Consider the following 21,269-nt stretch of genomic DNA (forward strand, 5'->3'; position numbering starts at 1 on the left):
TCTGACCAAAGGAAAGTTGAGCATAAATGATTACTCAATGAAGGTTAAAGGGCTTGCAGATGTCCTTGCTTCTGTTAGATCACTAATAGATGATGATGCTATGGTCTTCATGAGCTTAAATGGTCTTGGCAAAGAATACAACCAGTTTTAGACCTCTATTGGAGTTCGAGAAAACTTTCCTAAATTTAAGAAAATGATTGCTCTCCTCATCTGTGAAGCGATAAATATTGGGAGAGATTCATCCTCTGGAAATGCAAATGATCAAGCCTTCTACTCATATATAGATAGAGACAAAGGCAAGTCATCATCTAGAGGATGAGGTGGTGATTAATTTGGAAATAGAAACTAGCAATAGCAAACAATAAGAAAATCAATCGCATACATGTGGAAGAGGCCATGGCCTCTAGAGGTAGGGGAGCCAGACGGAACAAGGTGGTTGGTAAAAAAAATCAAAATGTAAATAGCATAGAGTGCTATTACTGTGATAAACCAGGGCACATGACAAAGAACTGCTAAAAAGCAGAATGATACCAAAAGTGAAAAGTTGTTGCATCATTAAGTAAACAAGTTGATGCCAGCAGTTGTTGCATCATTAAGTAAACAAGTTGATGCCAGCAGTTGTTTGTCATGCAACACATGCTTGATCAGCTACACAATAAGAGATGTGTCAGGATCAAGAGATGTGATGCCAGCAGTGAGCAGTTGTTTGCCAGCAGTCAGTTGTTTGTCATGCAACACATGCTTGATCAGCTACACAACAGGAGATGTGTCAGGATCAAGAGATGTGATGCAACACATTATCAGGTCCACGACAGGAGATATGTCACGATCAAGAGATGTGATGCAACAAATGCTCAGCTCTATAATCAGATATATCAAGATCAAGAGATGTGATGCAACACATGCTCAGTTCTATGACGAGATACATCAAGATCAAGAGATGTGATGCAACACATGCTCAGTTTTATGACGAGATACATCAAGATCAAGAGATGTGATGCGACACATGCTCAGCTCTATGACGAGATATATTAAGATCAAGAGATGTGATGCAACACATGCTCAGGTCTATGATAGGAGATGTGTCAGGATCAAGAGATGTTTAGTATGTGGATTCTAGCATCTCTAATTACATGACGAGTCATTGTTGCATGACGAATGAAGATCAATACAAGGATGCAACAAAAAAGACACTTAGGGCTCTTGAAAAGAGTTCCAAGTTGTGGATGAGTGTGGGAGTGGGTTTGACAATAATCCCACATGGGAACTTTTGGGAGTTTTAGAGTTTTTGTATAAAAAGTGGCTCATTTGAGAGCTTATGGACATTGGGAAAACTCATGTTTGAGCTCTCTTGAGACTAGCTCTCCCTCTTCTTCCATAGAGGTGCAAGCTCTTCTCTCTCCCCATCTACATTGTTGTAAGTTCTATTCTTTTGTTAATTCAATGCAATGAGTTGATATTTGTCTCTCTTCTCATGTCAATTCTCTAGTGTGCATGTTTCTTATTGATAGCTTCAAGGGTTGTGTGCATGCTAGGGAAATGAGTATTTGAGAATGAAGAATGCTTTGATCTTGTGTAAGCAATAGCTAAGCTTTCTTCTTGTTTGGATGTATGGATGAGTGGAATGTGGAGTTGAGTGAGCAATAGCAAGATTGAGCTTGAGTGTGTGTTGAGTCTATGTCATTAGTAGTAGTTTTCTTAGCATTCTCTCCATCAAATGGATAAGCTTTTGTGCACCGGTACGGGTTGAATCCCTAGCTCCGAAAGGGATGCAAATCCCATTGGATTGAGCTAAGTGTGGATCATACTACTCTTGCTACAAGTGAGAGAGTTATTCCGTCTCTCCATTGGCGCCGTTGCCGGGGAGAAGACTCAAATCCGGTTGAGAGTGTGTGGAAACCACCACTATTTCCTCTTTTGGTCATTGAGCGGTTGAGGTTTCTCCCGCATTGTTTTTTATGTTTTATTGCTTTTATGCTTTTTCAAGTACCGTTCATTATGCTTACCTTCATTGTTTTTTGTCATTTCATTCTTTCATGCTTTTCGTTAACATGTAATTAGTATAAATAAATAAAAAGAAAAGAGGTGCGTTGCTAAGCTCTTCCATAGCTTATGCAAGCCCCATAGACTCCCAAGCATGAAGTCCGCTTAAGGAAGAGAGGTAGGTTGAAAGCATAGAAGGCGACTTTTCCTTTATAATTTTGTTGTTTTGTTGGGAGACATCTCCATCATTAGAAGCAAAGACAAATAGATATACCTATATATATATATCTATATATATATATATGTATATATATAGGCGAAGGGAGGCGGTCAGCTGAAAAAAAGAAAATTATAAATCTATATATATATATATATATTTATAGATTTATATTTTTGCAGTGATGTGAGGGCTGCATCGTGGAAAGGCGGCTGAAAAAAAAAAGCGTGCAGCAGACGGCTTTTTTAAAAAAACAATTATATATATATATATATAATCGTTTTTTTTTACGTTGGTGAGGCGGGTGGCATCAGCTCACCCGCAGGCGACGCCGTTGCATTCCAAAACGCCACCGCAGTCCCCAGTGTTGCAGGACCCAAGGCCCGAGCTGGCGTCGAACGCACAACCAGTTTTGCCCCAGATTTGGCCTGACCATGCGGCGGGTGGGTTGAGGGCCGTGGTCTGACCGGGCGCTAGGAGAAGCCACCAGTGAAGGCTGCAGAAGCCGGCGGTGCTAAAGAGCTGCTGGCTGTGGTGGAGGAAGCGAGTAGCAGCGAAGGCCGGGCAACGAAGGTCAAAGCGGTGGTGACCGGCTAAGTGAAGGTTGACAGCGGGGCGCAGCAGGCATCAGCGAAAGCAAAAGAAAGCTTAAGGCGGCTGCTGGCAGCAACAACAGAGGCCGGGCAACGAAGATCAAGGCGACGAAGGCCGCGGTGGGGTGAAGAGCTACAGCAGCACAGCTGGCGAAGGAAGCGGAGGGTGTGAAGGCTGCTGTAGCTGTGGAGACGAGCGAAGGCCAGAGAGGCCTGGTGGCTGTAGCAGACGGAAATGGAGGTGGCCGCAAGGAGGTGAGGGTCCACAAGGCAAGAGAGGCCGACGACTGCATCTAAGGCGACTTCAGGTGCTGGCGGGGTCAGGTGGGTAGGTGGCCGCTGAAGAAGGCGAGCAAAGAGAACGTGCGGCAGTGAGAAATCCGGGAGTCAGCGAGGCGGCGGATAAGGTAGGTGCATTTTTATTTTTATTTTTATTTTTATTTTAATTTTCATGTTTTTTTTGCATTTTTAAATAAAAATAATAATAAATATAAAAAACAACAACAAAAAAATATTTTTTTAAAAAAAAACAAAAAGAGAAAAAGAGATTAAAAAAAAGAGAGAGAAAGAAAAAAGAGAAAAAAAACAATTTAATTTTTTATTTAAAAAAAAAAGAGAAAAAGAGATAGAAAAAAAACAATTTATTTTTTTTTTTATTTTTGAATCCATTGTTCATTATTTAAATTTTTTGCATAATTAAAGTAGCTTTCATTTTTTATTTTTATTTTTTTAGAATTTTTGTAAATGATGCATAATTAGTATTTTTATATTTTTTTGTAATTAGGCACGAAATTTAGTAGTTTAAAAAAAACAAAAAACAAAAACAAACAAACAAACAAATAAATAATTTAAAAAAACCAACAAAAAGAGAAAAAAATAAAAGAAAATTAAAAAAAAATTGGTAAATTAAGTGTTTTTTAGGAGTCTACTTTTTTGCATAATTTGTAATTCTTTATTTTTTTAATTTTTTGCATAATTAGTTTAACCTGCATTTTTTAATTTTTGTAACTTTGTGCATAATTAGTATTTTTTTAGTGTGATTCATAATTTTTGTGTAAATTTAAAAAAATAAATCAAAAAAAACATAAAAACATAAAATCATTTAAAAAAAATCATTTAGAAAAATATATAATAAAAAAAGAAAAAAAAGGGGTAGATAGTTATGCCACACACATACTCCTTTTAGTTACATTTAGTGATTAGGTAGGTTAAAAAATATATATATACATATATATATATATATATATATATATTATTTAAAAGAAAAAACAAAACAAAACAAAAACACATAAAAAACCAAAAAAATTTGACCTTATGCGCTTGCGGTCGGGACGTCTTGTAGATTCTGCCATAGGGCCTAGGGCACCTTCTAGAGTACCTACGCAGGAAAGTGGGACCCAATCGGTAGGAAATTTGGCAGATATTGCTGAAACACTTTCTGAATCCCAATCCGATACCCTTTCCTCTAGAACAACTAGCTCATTGTCCATGGACAATCTAGGGCCGTCAAATAGTCATCCCTTAGTCCCAAATAGGACACCCTTAAGATCCTTTAATCCATTTGAAGCCGACACCATGGGGTTAACACTCAATGTGAGACTCCAATATGTCTACACAAATGCTCAAGGAGCTGAGATCTTTAGGGATCCACAACAACAGTATCTTGTTAAGATCGCAGACATTTTCTCAGAACTTGATAGAGCACCTCTAGTCAATGACCAGGGTAACATGTACATGGGTGGAGATGGTGTTCGCTCTACGAAGTCACCTACCATCCAGAAAAGGTAGACAAATTAGGGGAGCTCTCTAGAACCGAGTTCTTAGACTTATCAGAACTTTCCAGAGCAAGGGAGTCTAGAGATGATTGGCTCATTGAGCCGGACATGCCTGGACCATCCAATGCCCAGTCCTCAAAGCCATCCACCATAGATGATTTACTTCTTGTAGATCTATTTGGAAAGGGATAGGAAAGGCAAGAGCAAAATGGATCAGGGGGCTGAAAACCAATGGGAGTTTGTACGACAAATTCCTGTGACAAAGGTCTTACAGGATGACCCACTTCAAGAGGTCTATAAGGACTCGTTAGAGGGATATTATGCCACAACTAGATTGCCACAGCTGGATCTTCCTCTAGCTCATGTGGTGGTAGTTGAGAAGCTTGCAGGACACATGAACAGAATAATTGATAAATGGGCCAATGAATACCGAACCTTAGATTGGAAAGAGATTAGGGAACTCACGTGGAAAGGACAACCATTATTCATGGAAGTGTTCTCAACAAATACAGCCAAACCGGGAGAGACAGCCTTTCTTGGAGAAACTGTTGCTCCTCCCCTACGAGAGTTCACTAGAGAGGGACCCTCAACATCTAAGTGGACCACTGCTAGTAGCCCAACTCTAGCACCAAGATATCGTCCTACACCAAATGTGCGACCACAAGTCACACCACACCAACATCTTTCTCACTATAACAATCGGAGGGTAGGGGAGCCAACTCGGCCTCCCATTAATGCACCTCCTGAAATGCGGGTGACAAGATCTTTGGAGGGGTTTGGTGAGGCTGGTAATAGGGTACCCACACCAATTTTGGAAACATGTGGACCATCTTTCCAAAGAGAGGAACAATTCCCACTGAGAGTGAGAGGCCGTAGGCCCTATGATGAGTATTCAAGACAAGTAAGGCCATCAACTCTTCAGAAACTGGTAAAGAAGTATGAAGGGTCGGGAGATCCATACGACCATGTAGCAGCATTTAGGCAAGCAGTTCGAGCTGAGCAAGTGGCTGATAAGCATACTCAAATTGAAGGATTTGGACTCACTCTTGAGGGAAAAGCCCTGGCTTGGTTTCAGGCATTAGAGGCTTCAGACAAATCTTCTTTACGAGTTTTGGAAGAGAGATTCATTGCTGCTTTTTCCTTGATGGGAATACAACATGACACGGTAGCACACATCTACTCTTTCAAACAAGGCGAGAATGAGAGTGTTAGAGACTGTGTAAATAGAATGAAGCAGTACATTAATCGTTGCCCAGAGGATGAGAAGCCCGCCCAAAGTCGATTAATTTCTCTCTTCTTAAAAGGACTCAAAAATTCAACACTGCATACACATCTCTATGCGAAGAAACATATAAATTTCAATGAGTGTTGCCATGATGCTATGGATTTCACCGATAACTTCAAATTCCAAGATGGTTCTGGCCCAGAGGTGAAACCTAGAAATCAGTGGGGAGATGACCAAAGTTCAGGGTCTAGCGCGCTAGTAAATCCAGACCAGATAGCTAACCTAGTACTACGGAGATTGGGATAGACCTATCGTCCACCCATGCAGCCACAACAACAGCAGCAGAGAATGAGGAGTGTACTTCCTACAGGTCCTCATCTTTGTGGAGCATGTGGCGGTAACCATAAAACAGAGGATTGTAACACCTTTTCTCCTCTAGTCACAAACCAACCCACAAAAAAGTGGTGCCAAGCCTGTGCTTGGAACTTTACCCACACCACACAGGAATGTACTCGCATTGCGAGAATGAGACAGGAACGTGAGCAGCCAAGGGGTGGAGTGGCTCCACAAATGTATCAACAGTATACTAATTTTGAACGTAAGCCATCGATGGCACAAGAGCAAGCACGACCTGTTCTTGGTGCTCAACCTCCTGCTCCAGGGACTGCTCTTGTGAGGGTTGTCGACTACGACAATTCAAATATGTGTAGAGAATTGGTAAACCCAGGCTATGTGGAGGAAGAATATGTATCATATTCATCCAAAGAAAATATCTTTGAAAGTCCCGCATACCCAAGCCCAGCACTGGTTGGACACTCAACCAGGGGAACAAAACTCTTTAATGTTGCTAGGCGGCTACCAACCTAGGACTCCAGGCCCCTCAGGTCAATGGCAGCCAAGGAAAGTAGAGGCCAAACCAATGGGCCCCTGTTATGAGTGCGGAGAACCCCATTGGGCTCGTGATTGTCCACATCTCTCTAGGCAAGCATCTCGGTCCAATACAATAGTACAACAGTTTCCACCAATTGAAAGATATTGTCTAGGGTGTTGTGTAGAACACTTCCCAAAAGACTGTCTGCTGAAACCACATGAGGAAGGCACCTCTCAACCAAAGGTCTCACTCAACCTTGTAGGCACAGTTCCATCACCACCTTCATCTGAGAATGAGGATGTCGTGCCACTTAGAGTCATGACTAGATCACAGACACGAAATGCAGAAATACAAACTGATGAGACACCTCGAACTAGGGATGCAAAGACAAATCTAGTGGACAAGACCCTACAGTCTAATAGAAAAAAGACCACTAGGAGGAAGAAGAACCGAAACAAGCAAACTAAGAGTACATCCACTAGTTCTCAAGAAGCCTCTAAACAAAACATGAGGGATAAAACTTTTACTTCCCAAGAAGTGCATGAGGAATATCAACCTCAACCTGAGCCTAGTGCTAAACAAGATGAGGCTAGTACGACTGAGGATAGTTCTGGGGGTTCTGTTTTTGTGGATAAAGTGAATGAGACTCTAGAGGCCATCATTGATGCTCATAGTCGCATTGCAGCTTTATCTGAGCTACCCAAGAAGCTTCAAGAGTACCCAAACCCTCGTGAGGAGAAGATCAATCTAGCTGTACATCAGCAACTCATTAGGGAAGCTCAGTCAATACTTGAGGGACCACCACCACCACTTATTCCTCGGGGCCCAACCTCTCTTAAGCAAACATTAGAAACCATACCAGAAGTGTCATCAAGTCGGGAAATGAAAACTGAGCTCCTTTCACAAGCTCATAGCGAAAGGTCTGCACCAAGTGACACTCGATTGAAAGGGGGTAATCTGCCACCACCTAGCCTTGTCTTCCCATGCAATGATGAACTTCTTGATGCTAATGAGGACATGGCAAATGAGATGTGGGCTGCAGTTCATGAGAAAGTTGATGAGAACATGTCTTCTATTAGTTCGCCTCCATTCTCTGAGGTGGATTTTACCAGAGGCACGGAAAACAACTTTGGACACCCAACCATCCAGGAGGAAGTTCAAACAATTGTTTCTCCTAGAAGTAAGCATACAATGAAAACCTTACCATCATATCTGGGAGAATATGAGAACTGTTCTCAAACCTTGAGGATACCCTCCATGCATAAAAGGTTGACAAAGGAGAAAGATATGAGTATGGTGCAAGCTATTTTGTCAGCACCAGTGGCTTGTACCTTACCTTTGCTTGATTTGATAAAAATTCGACCTGAGTTGTGGAATGATATTGCCACATGTTTGTCAGAGCAGGTATTGCTACAAAAGGGTCACCATGAGTGTACTATACACTCCGAGACAAAGCATGTAATGCCAGTTCCTATCAACAAAGTAGGAAAATTTTGTGAGGACGATCAGGGAAATGCTACCCTCCCATTAGAAGTGCGAAAAGTATCTTCAACTGCAATACTTGATAGTGGTGCAGGAGTGGGCATTGTGACAAGGTCCATTTGGAAAAAGTGGGGCAAACCAGCTATTAGGAGTACCAGGATGCGCTTGCAGCTAGCAGATGGAAGCTTAGAACATCCCCTTGGGCTGCTTGAGAATATATTGGTCACCACATGTGGGATTGAATATGAGCACACCTTTACAGTAGTAGATTTTGGAAAACATCCAAACTATGAAGTGATATTGGGTAGACCATTCATGCGACAATTTAAAATGATTCAAGATTGGGGATACAATTATTTGTACCTCCGACATGATTCTGTCATCACAAGGGTCAACCTAAGGAATCACTCATATCGTGATGTAACAAGGTCTCCAATAGATGAGTTTGATTCTGCTTCATCTGAGGGCTCAAGAGTTACATTGTCCGATGGGCGAGAAGATCTATGGATGTGCGGAGCCTCATGTAGGGATTTCAACACTGAGAGACTTAAGGGTAATCGAAGTGTATCAGACGAGGCATACATTCCACAACCCTTCCCCGAGCATTTAATTGACCCATTAGAATGGAGTCATGTCCTTGCAACATTATCGACATGTGCTTTACCGAAGCCAATTCAATTTTGTGACTCAGATGGATATGATATTATTCCTATACGAATGGTACAACCACGTGCCCTTTTAGATGATTTGTACTATAGGAATGCATCCACAACAGCATTGCATGTTAAGGAAGTCTCGGCTACTCCACGAGCTTTATCGTGTGAAAGGGGTAATGTTTCTACCTTACCCAACCCACAATCAAAATCTGCTCTTGAAGCTCCAAAACAAATGATGTGGATAATTGATGAGTACTCAAGTGAGGGCCATGGCTGGCATGTTCCAACTACTCTAGTTGCTGCTCAAAGAAGGCCAGGTAAGAAGGAATTATCAATGTGGCTACCCAAAGATGCGTACAAACTTGTACCATCTAGTCCAGTTGCTAAGCCTCCTAAGAAGCACATCATTTCCAAGCCTAAACCTCGGATTGTTACTCGATGGGTCCCAAAAAATGTGCTCAAAGCACAAGGCTATTATGAGGGTGCAACAGCTTCCAAAATGCCATGCTTTGCTAGGGGTAATAGAATCTTTCAGAAAGATGCCAAAAGCCACCCTTGATTTTCCATATCAGTGGGTGCAAAAGAAATCAACACAAACTCTTCAAGATAGGATAGGTGGCTGTGATAGCACCTACAAATCTACTTGTGTTGATCTTCCTAAAACATGTAATGAGTCACCAGTTGTCCCAAATTCTCCTTGTTACACAATTCCACCATCAACTGGTGTACCTAAACTCCAAAGGAGTCTCATTTGAGCATAGATTCTAGCATTTCAAAGCCTAAATCCTCTTATCTTGCTCAAATTCCAAGACAAGTGATAAAATTTCCACTCAAGAAGGACATACCTAACACCAAAGATAAGGCATTAACACTACAATTGAAGCTCTTTGGTAGATCAATGTTTGCATAGTGTGGTTCCTTATGCCTTTAAAGGATTATGTTCTTTTTTGAGATGATCTCCACTACCAGCGCAAGGGTAAGCACATCGACTCCACAATAAGATCGACAAGCCAGGGCACTTTTCTCCCATTGGGTTTTTCCCCTCGGCTATATTCGGTGTTTGGCACCAATGGCAAATTTTATTCTTTTCTTTTCTTTTCGTGTTTGTTAATAAAAATTTTGCAGAAATCTCCGTAAAAAACAAGAGCATCAAACACGCCCCAATAGTCCACCTATCGTGCAAACAAATTAGGAAGGGGGGAGACATGCTACGCTTACAAAGATCAAGGAGGAGCAATCTGCACAAAATCAGCAATGCATCAATGCAAACGAACAACATCAATAGAGCACTACAACAGGTGTATTCAAATCTTAATCTTTATTTCTTTATGTGCTCTTATCTTTCGAATATATGGTTTGCATGTTCACACAATGTTGGCTGGTTTAAGTTTTTGATTAGTTGTTAAAATATGGTGAGTGAATTCTAGACTCTTAGAAGACTTAGTAAAAGATATTTCTATCTAAAGACAGTGTAGGATATATACCAAGGGAATATGCCAAGTTCTTATGCTTTCAAGGTATATTAGTTATCCCTAGTGGTAGCTACCTCTTAGCTAGGTGCTAGGAGTAATAATAATTTATAAAAAAATTATACCCTAAAAATATATATATATCCAAAGTAAATTGAGACATGACGTGTCTACAGCCATGAGAAATGCTTGGTAGGACCTGGGGTTGTCTTAGCACTTTGGGGCCGATGCCTTGGTTTCCATGGGGTGAACACTGATGTCGAAAAGCTTCAGAAAAAGACCTTTGAGGAATCTATCGCCTTGATGGGTGTTGGTAGGACTCTGGGGTACACTATGGGCCCTCGAGACCGATGCTGTCATCAACAAGGGGTACTCCTTAGGTCATAAAAGAAAGAAAAAGGGTCTGTCGCCCTTGAGATACTTAGCGGTCTTTAGATTCTCTTGGCGGAGGTCTCTTGGCCATTGCTTGGGTCTCTTTGGGATGGAACCTTAATCTTTATCACCTTCTACACACACATCAAAAAAAAAAAAAAAAGAGAGAGTTCCAATCACCTTTGCTCATATTTAGGAGTAGGTTTGCCACTTAGGAATAACTTACATACTTGTAGGACATTGAGACTGCGGTTATAACCGGCGGTGTACAAAGCACACTTGCCTTTGCATAGCATTATCTACCACTTAAGTCTCACTTTGACTAGTCTTTACTCACCTATTTTAGTACTCATTAAAACTTTAATCAGCCTTGCACTTGTATGCTCACGTGTGAAATTATCATTGCTGGTTTTTCTTTTCTTTTCTTTTTTTCAATAAGAGACTTTACTTGTATCCATTGTTTTTTTGTTGCAGCTCTTGCTACTACCGCGCTCGAGGACGTGCGCAAAATAGGAAGGGGGGAGTGTTGCATGACGAATGAAGATCAATACAAGGATGCAACAAAAAAGACACTTAGGGCTCTTGAAAAGAGTTCCAAGTTGTGGATGAGTGTGGGAGTGGGTTTGACAATAATCCCACATGGGAACTTTTGGGAGTTTTTAGAGTTTTTGTATAAAAAGTGGCTCATTTGAGAGCTTATGGACACATTGGGAAAACTCGTGTTTGAGCTCTCTTGAGACTAGCTCTCCCTCTTCTTCCATAGAGGTGCAAGCTCTTCTCTCTCCCCATCTACATTGTTGTAAGTTCTATTCTTTTGTTAATTCAATGCAATGAGTTGATATTTGTCTCTCTTCTCATGTCAATTCTCTAGTGTGCATGTTTCTTATTGATAGCTTCAAGGGTTGTGTGCATGCTAGGGAAATGAGTATTTGAGAATGAAGAATGCTTTGATCTTGTGTAAGCAATAGCTAAGCTTTCTTCTTGTTTAGATGTATGGATGAGTGGAATGTGGAGTTGAGTGAGCAATAGCAAGATTGAGCTTGAGTGTGTGTTGAGTCTATGTCATTAGTAGTAGTTTTCTTAGCATTCTCTCCATCAAATGGATAAGCTTTTGTGCACCGGTACGGGTTGAATCCCTAGCTCCGAAAGGGATGCAAATCCCATTGGATTGAGCTAAGTGTGAATCATACTACTCTTGCTACAAGTGAGAGAGTTTTTCCGTCTCTCCATTGAGACTGCGGTCATAACCAGCGGTGTACAAAGCACACTTGCCTTTGCATAGCATTATCTACCACTTAAGTCTCACTTTGACTAGTCTTTACTCACCTATTTTAGTACTCATTAAAACTTTAATCAGCCTTGCACTTGTATGCTCACGTGTGAAATTATCATTGCTGATTTTTCTTTTCTTTTCTTTTTTTCAATAAGAGACTTTAGTTGTATCCATTGTTTTTTTGTTGCAGCTCTTGCTACTACCGCGCTCGAGGACGTGCGCAAAATAGGAAGGGGGGAGTGTTGCATGACGAATGAAGATCAATACAAGGATGCAACAAAAAAGACACTTAGGGCTCTTGAAAAGAGTTCCAAGTTGTGGATGAGTGTGGGAGTGGGCTTGACAATAATCCCACATGGGAACTTTTGGGAGTTTTAGAGTTTTTGTATAAAAAGTGGCTCATTTGAGAGCTTATGGACATTGGGAAAACTCATGTTTGAGCTCTCTTGAGACTAGCTCTCCCTCTTCTTCCATAGAGGTGCAAGCTCTTCTCTCTCCCCATCTACATTGTTGTAAGTTCTATTCTTTTGTTAATTCAATGCAATGAGTTGATATTTGTCTCTCTTCTCATGTCAATTCTCTAGTGTGCATGTTTCTTATTGATAGCTTCAAGGGTTGTGTGCATGCTAGGGAAATGAGTATTTGAGAATGAAGAATGCTTTGATCTTGTGTAAGTAATAGCTAAGCTTTCTTCTTGTTTGGATGTATGGATGAGTGGAATGTGGAGTTGAGTGAGCAATAGCAAGATTGAGCTTGAGTGTGTGTTGAGTCTATGTCATTAGTAGTAGTTTTCTTAGCATTCTCTCCATCAAATGGATAAGCTTTTGTGCACCGGTACGGGTTGAATCCCTAGCTCCGAAAGGGATGCAAATCCCATTGGATTGAGCTAAGTGTGAATCATACTACTCTTGCTACAAGTGAGAGAGTTTTTCCGTCTCTCCAGTCATGGTGAGTGGTTTAGGAACATGCAAAATATGGAAAAACCAAGTTATGTAGAAGTAAATGATGATATTGTGCAACCCATTACGCATGTTGTTAAAGTGCCATTATCTACGTAGGATGGCAAAATGAAGTACTTGGCAAATATACTTCATGTTTCAAATATCACGAAAGAACTTGATTTTTGTTGGATAGATAGTTGAGCAAGATCTGCCAAGTGAGGTTCAATCCTCAAGGGTGTTTTGTGGACGACTTCAAAAATCAGTGCCGCTTAGTTGTGCAAAATGGGAGTAGATCAAATACTCTACAGATGTGTGCTAGATCACGAGTAAGCCATTTTGATGGAAGCTCATCAAAGCAGAAGTGGTGGTGTCAAAGGTTGGGATAGTTGACTGCAATAGACAAAATGCAACACAATCCGATATTTTCACTCAACATTCATGAAGTAGGTTAGATTTTACTGGCAACGTCAATCCTACAACTCAATGAACTTGAAATTGCTACATCTTGGTCACAACAGACTATTGCACACCAAGCAGGGTGGAAGCAAAGGTTGTTAGGGATAATTCAGGTAATAAGTGGTAAGGTTTAGAGATTAGATAGATCTCTTAAGTGACCAAGGAAGACATTTACTCAATGATGTGATATCCGAGCTCACAAACAAACACTTGGTCCCTGTTCAAGCTGTGTAGCATAAACTAGAGCAATTGCTAGCACTAGAAGAGAACATGAAAAAAAAATGCCATTTGTTAAAAGTCGTGTAGCACAAAAGTATGGGTAGTCAGAAACACTAAGAACTCTTTTAGAAAGATGATTGATTGTTGGTGTTCAACTCAAGCATGGGTCCGCATCTCCTTGATTGGTGCATACCAACTACTTATCTCATCAAAGATAACATCTCTACTTACTCGCATCTCACGAGTGGTATGGTTATAACATCTATAACTATTATGTGCCAAGCATAACCAATGATGATGAGCTACTAATGTAAACATTCTCTGCACACATCTGTGGAGTATTTGATCTACTCCCATTTTGCACAATTGATAAGCTACTAATGTAAACTTCTCTTTTTTAGTGTCATCTTCTGATGATCCCTTATCATCCTTTCAAGAAAAATGCCATGCTACAAAAAGGTCAACACATCATGATACCAATTTCCTTCATATTGCTGTGCACCATTACTACAAATAGATATCCATCCATCGGATGATGTGGCACCCCAAATTCTACATGTTTTCCATTGTCTAATCTATACAAGAAGTCTACTATTGCATGCTCACTTCCTAGGGTGTGCACCAATGTGGAATCAAACTCTTGCAACCATCTAGCCAACATGCCCATCATATATGGCCTGTTGAGAAAATACAAAAGTGCATGATGATCCTCATGGAACATAAACTTATTTCCTTCATATTTTGCTATGCACCATTACTACAAATAGATCTCCATCTGTCGGATGATCTGGAACTGCAAATTTTGCATGTTTTGCATTATCTACAAAAGGAAGTCTACTATTGCATGCTCACTTCTTGGGGTGTGCACTAATGTGGAATCAAACTCTTGCAGCCACCTAGCCAACTTGCCTATCATATATGGCTTGTTGAGAAGATACAAAAGTGCATGATGATACACATGGAACATAAACTTATTCCCCACCAAGTAGCGTATGAATTCATTGACTGATGAGTATATCAATCCCAAGACTTTCCTTATTGTAGTTGCGCTCTACCTTGGAGAATACCAACCTTGTTCTGATTTCTACATTAGCACACTGCCTATCCCTATGTCAAACACATCCACAAATACATGAAATGGTTAATTCTAGTCCGAGGCAATTATTGAAGTCATCATTTTCTTAAGCCAACCAAATGCTATGTTGCATTCCTTTGACCATTCATACACCACACCTTCCTTTGTTAGTCAGTACATCAGATATGCTACATGAGCCATATATCTTAGAAATATTCTATGCAATTTGACTTTGCCCATCCACCTTTCTAGTTCCTTCAAATTCTTTGCTGGCAGCATGGTGCGAATTACCTTCACTTGTTGCAGATCTACTTACAATGTAGCCTACCAATGTTCCTAAGAATATTGCAAAGGTGCACTTTTCCGTTTAGTTACGACGTAGTCTCTTTGCATCGTCTCTCAAGTGGAGATGTATCACTCTTCTACCAAACAAGCTAAAATCGTCCACATACTTTCATGAATTCTATCAGATAGTCATAAAATATTTTCTTTACCATTTTCTGAAATATTTCAGGTGCATTCTTCAAACCAAATGTCATTACGTTGGAGGCAGGTATCTCCCATTTTGTGATAAATGTTGTCTTCTCCCTATCTTCTAGTGCAATGCAAACTTAATTATAGCCACTGTGAACCCATCCAAGAACGAATACATTTCATGACCTACAACCTCATCCAGTAGTGAAGGGCAAAGGAAACAAATCCGAGCTTAGCCTTCTCTGTAGATGAATTCGACCTTTGAAAGTTTGATAATTTCACCTTTGACTTGCTTGGCATAGTTGGGGTTGATCCGGTGCCTCTCAATCGGATCGGTATTTACATCTTCCTTGAGGTTGATCCGACGCTGACAGAAACTGTGTCAATGACTTCCATGTTGATATAACTCCATGCAAAGGCATCCATGTACTCATTGAGCAATAAGATTAGATCTTCCATGTTGATATAACTCCATGCAAAGGCATCCATGTACTCATGTTAGACATTCTATGGATCATCCTACAGACCCAAATTTACCTCCACAAGCACGACCGCTCAATTTCCCTTTCAGTTTATAATTTTCCAACCACCTTTTCAGCTCATCTATCAACGGTTGATCTGTTTCTACTTTTGTGGATCATCCTATGGATAAAATTTACCTCTACAAACGCGTCTTCTCCATGCAAAGGCTTACCACTCAATTTCTCTTTCAGTTTTTCGTTTTCCAACCTCTTTTTCAGCTCATCTATTGACGGTTGTTCTGTTTCTGCTAGTTTGTCCATGTGGTTGTCAGTCCCAATCTTCTTCTTCTTCAGACTTTTTTCATCCTTATGATTGTTGTAAGGAGTCTCCTGACTGTCCTCTACAGACTTCGTGTCGTCACAGGTAGGCACAATGTATTGAGCTGCTATTTTCCCCACATCCGCCATGAGTCGTGTTACCAGATGAGGGTTTTCCCTTACGATTCTTTCCACCTCATCGTCATCTACTCCATCCATCAGATTCAGGGTCACACCATCTGCTTGACAAGCGTATCCCTTCGGACTGGAATCTTTGTCTCCTTTTTAGCCCTTCTGATGGACATGGTATCTTGTTTGATTTTGCCATGCCACTGCCTACAAGCATTGGATCAGAGCACTGTATTGATTCCATCTTCAGCACCACGAATGAGACAATTTGCACCCTACCACCATCACCTCCACAGTCTTAATTATGCCAAGGGGTTCTATTGTTCTTTAACCAGCCATTCTTAAGTTGAATGGCAATTATTTGCAGTTCATCAGACCAAGCTCTCTGGTTCTGTTCTGAAATAATATTCACTCCTGATCCTCCGTCCAGTGGGATTCCAGGAATATCGTGTGCTCAAAGCGTGACTCTAACCTGTGGGACCATGTTATCTACCTCTGGGATTGTTTCTGCTTCTGTTAATTCACATTCTGTCATCAACTTTTTTGTTGCAGATTCCCCTTCATCAGACTGACCAGTAGCCTGACCAAGAGCTGCTTAGTGAAAGGCAAGAGTGGCAGTCCCTCGAGACTATTTGACACCCCTTTTTTCAAAGGGGATCAATGGCGGACCTTGTCGCTCAAAAATCGAGGATCGGGTGGGCCGTCGGATTTTGTGATCCATGTGTAATCCCTTTGAAATCCAAGTGTAAACCCTTGTGATCCCATCTTGTGATCCCTATGTGAACAAGGGGCGGCGGCGGGGGTCAGGACGCGCTTTTGTCAGCATTAAAGAGGGTGCGGACTTTAAAGCAAGGCATCTTTTTTGAATTAAAGCTCCTTTATCACCCCCTTTGGATCATTTATCCCCATTTGGCATTTGGCTCCCTGGTGAGGCCTATTTCTGAGTATAATGTGACCTATTAGCAATGTCATCCCGGTGTGAACCTTGTGTGATCTTGATGTGAACTAATAGCAATGTCATCCTAATGTGAACCTTGTGTGATCTTGATGTGAACGGGTCGGCTTCTGGTTTAAACAATGATGGGATTTTTTTAGTAAACTAGTGCAAGGTTAAAGTTATCAACTATTCAAGGAGTGTGTTATGGCATCTTTCTTTGCAAGCAGTGATCTTGACAGACCGGTGTGGTCATTTGAGGATTGGCTATGGTGTGAATCAAGTGAGTATGATTCTGACTTCTCTACATCCAATGATAGTATTACTGACAGTGAGCTCTCTACATCCAAGGACAATATCGTTGAAACAAGCTCCAATGAAGGCCGTTCATGCGAAGCCCCAAGACCACCTCTCGACTTGGAGATCAACTCAAGTATTTTTTTCCCGCTTGATCCACATTGGTATGTTTCTCAACGATTTTACTCCTTCAACAAAGCAAGTTACAACTTAATGAAGGGAGCTCTTGAAAATAACGATTCCACGAGATTAGAGGAGATAAAGGCATGTGACAGCACAGGTTCTTTGGATCTCAAGCGATGGAGAAAACTGTGGGACAATTTGCGGCTACAAAAGAATGAAGATGGGTGCTCTAACCTATGCTTGGTCTCTTCACCACATTTAAAAATATCCCATATAAATGAGTGGGCCACAATTGTTAGAGAATGTCACATGGCAGAAGATGGAGTATCCCACCGTGATATTCATGACACTTTGTGCATGCTCAAGAGCGCCTGGTGCATGGATATAAGAAGGCAAGGCATCCCAATACAGTTTGCAAAAGATCTTCTACATAGCTGTAGTTGTTCGCATAGTGAAGATTCCAAAAGAGCACTTAGAACAAATGGTATTAACAAGTTGAACACAAATCTAGAAAAGCAGGAATACGTGAACATCGCAGTTTCTAATTTGGATCAAGTACTGGATGACATTGTCATTAAGCACAAAGTACGGCTAGTGTTTGTTCGCTCCAGAAATAGTTCATGTGGAAAGAAAAAGGTAATTGACTATGCATGTCATAGAGGCAGGGAACCTCGAAGGCAAGGAAGCAAGAGAAGGCTAAGAAAATCAAAAAGGTGTGGATGTCTTTTTCGTGTTGCAGTACGTATTGACCATGTCTCTGATATTGCTTCCATCACTTTGTATCCCTATCATCAAGGACATGTGCCAGGCTCACGAGAAGACTTGTATCATCTACCTGTGAATCAAAATGTCCTCCAATGTTGTACAGAGGACTTGTTTCATGTGGGAATTCCGCGTCATGTGGCAAAAATGTCATTGTCAAAGGAAAAGTTGCATTATGATAATGCCTCTAATGTGGATAAGGTAATCTATAGGTTTTTTATGATACCACGAGAAGTGTCAATGATGTCCTTCCAAATAAGACGGCAAGGTACAAAGCATACTAGCACATACCTCTCACTGAATTGGCAATAATGTGATGAACAAACGATGGCATTTATTGTCTTTTGTAGGGAGGCTATCTGGAGATGATTGGGTTGCAATGTGGAAAGAGGTACAGCTATTGCAAAAACAAGGCAAGGTATGAAATTTAGTTGGCCATGTGTGTAAGGTGCTAGGCCCAGTGCAGCTTAAAAGTAACAAGATTTTCTTGGCATTGCAGGTGTGTTATTGTCAACCCTACAATCCTTCTACGGAGGTTGCTCAAAAAAGACCGTTCATTGTAATAATTCAAGATGAGTGGATGCTGCACCTGGCAATGCGTTTTTCTTTGAACAACTCATGGGCAATTGACAGTACATTTAAAACAAACATTTTTGGGCTACCATTGTATGTTGCAGTATTGCCCAATCAAAATGGAATTGGCATACCTATTTGGTTTATGTTATGCACAAATGATCCAGGGTCTGAACAAGAAGCAATTGCTCTCCAAGTTACTCTCAAGACAGTGCTATCTAGAATGAGAGATATTCGTCCAGCTGCCTTGGTAATTGACAAGTCACACATGGAGCTTAAGGCTTTCAACAAAGTGGTGCAAGAAGATCCTTATTGTTGGATAGACAATGGCTTAAGTGGCCAACAACAAGTGGCATGCCATGTCCTTCTCTGCTGGTTCCATGGAAAGAAAGCATGGGTAGAGAACTTACTCCCAAAGGTATTCATTGACTTCCAATGTAATGCTTCTCATTAGTTACCATACGCTTCATTAATGTTTCGTAATGTATTCTGCAGGTTCCCAAGGAGTCCCAAGACTATCTCTACTCCTCAATGTGTACCCTTTTGAATAGCTCTACGGAAGCTGCATTTGAGCTTAACTACGAAATTCTCTTGCAAAATTATGAGTTAAACACAAATGTGCAGAGATATGTTACAAATGGTTGGTGTGGGAGTGATTGCCCTTGGCGAACTAGATGGCCAAGATTTGGTCGCCTCTTCAATTATGGAAATGTGGACACTACAAACCTTGTGGAGAGACTATGGCAATATATAAAGTACACATTATTGAATGCACAGATTAATTGATCTGTTTTGGACTTGGTACATGCAATCATTGGTGACTCGCAAAGTGGCACTCGCATGGGTGGGACCTTATTAGAGTTTTTCAAGCAAAAACAAGAGATAGGTACTATGTTGGTTGCTTTTGCATAGTAATATGTTCACTTCTTAACTTAACTCCTTTTCTCCTCTCTTAGTTGACTCCGAACGATTCAATATCTATGGACATACTCAACAGCAAACAACACGTTTACGGGAAGGAGAAAAATTGCTGCAAAGATTTGAAGAACGGCCTTCTTCCGTGATTGCAGTAAATGAGCTAAATTTGCTATTCAAGATGTTAAGTGCTTCATCTAATAAATGGTATCATGTCAGTCTGCAGACCAATTTTTGTGATTGTCCAGATGTTGCAAGCAACTGCAAGCATCTATATGGCCTAAGGCTAATCATTGAGAAGCATTTTTGTCACCTGACTCCCAGTCATAGACAGCGCAAGAAGTATGCTTATGGAGGATACTACTAATGTTAGCGAGGGACACATTCAAAACATGCCTGAGATTAGTGTTGCATCCTCCAGTCTTTCAAAACAGAAGAGTCGTGTACTTGCGAGCATCAATGAAATAAGAAGCATGCTTGATCAAGTTGAAGTGTGTGTGTAAGAGAGTGACTCATCTCAGCTTGAAACTCTTTTGGACCATCTCAAGAGTTGCACATCCATCCTCATGGATGATCCAGCACCTAGACAGATCAAAATGCCCACTCGAGGAGGCATCCATCAGATACAGGAGCATGTCACAAGCACGAGGCTTGGCCATGGGGTGAAACGCATACAAAGGGTATCTTGAATAAGTGAGGAGGAGCAAATAGGAACTTATCAACCCTCCAGGCCAAAAAGACTCACCATAGTGTTGAGAAGAAAGCATCAACATGGTCAGCAACGAGTGAGATTCCTAGAAAAACCATGGATTTGGTGTCCCCATTGTTTTTATGCTGGACCCTAAAGTGACCATAACTTACTGCACATGCCATGCAATATTACCCTTGACATCAAGGCAGGCCCCAAGTGGTGGCGATTGTATTCTTGTTGGAAAAGTGGTAAGAATATGTGGGATCTCCTCTAGCGTTACTGCTAAAATTGTGTCATGTGATCCCGACGGTGATGTAGATCAAGAGAGATGCTTTTCCTTGGCTCAAGATAATGGAGACATGCTGCGCAACGTGTTGGCCTCTGAGTGGATGCTTGTTCTCTTGTAATCAAGCTTTACACAACTCCATCCTCAATGAATTAAGAGTCTTGCTTTCTTTACCGTGTCTTTATGATCGTGGTTCACTTCAAATGAGGTTTTCATTTCTATTATTATTTTTCTAAAGTTGTATGTTGTCGAGTCACATTGCCATGAATTGATGGGGTTCAAGCAGTGTTAATCACTCTTGGTTCACAAATAGTTCACACAGGGTTCACAACTCTGTAAATATTTTCCCAAAGGTTCATGCTCTCAGGTCACATTGCCTTGAATTGATGGGGTTCACACATGGTTCACAAAAGGTTCACAATGGGTTCACACATGGTTCACAACCCTGTGAATATTGTCCCACACATGCTCTCGGGTCACATTGCCATGAATTTATTGGGTTCACACATGGTTCACAAATGGTTCCCACTTGGATCACATTTGGATCACACATGGTTCACACAGGGTTCGCTACCCTGCTAATACTTTTCTAAAATTGTATGCTCTCGGGTCACATTGCCATAAATTGATGTGGTTCACTCTTGGTTCACACATGGTTCACACTCGGTTCACTCAGGGTTTACAACCCTGTGAATATTT

This window comes from Cibotium barometz, chromosome 14 (genome assembly GCF_041138505.1).
Source record: "Cibotium barometz isolate CiBa-2024 chromosome 14, ASM4113850v1, whole genome shotgun sequence".
Classification (NCBI taxonomy): domain Eukaryota; kingdom Viridiplantae; phylum Streptophyta; class Polypodiopsida; order Cyatheales; family Cibotiaceae; genus Cibotium; species Cibotium barometz.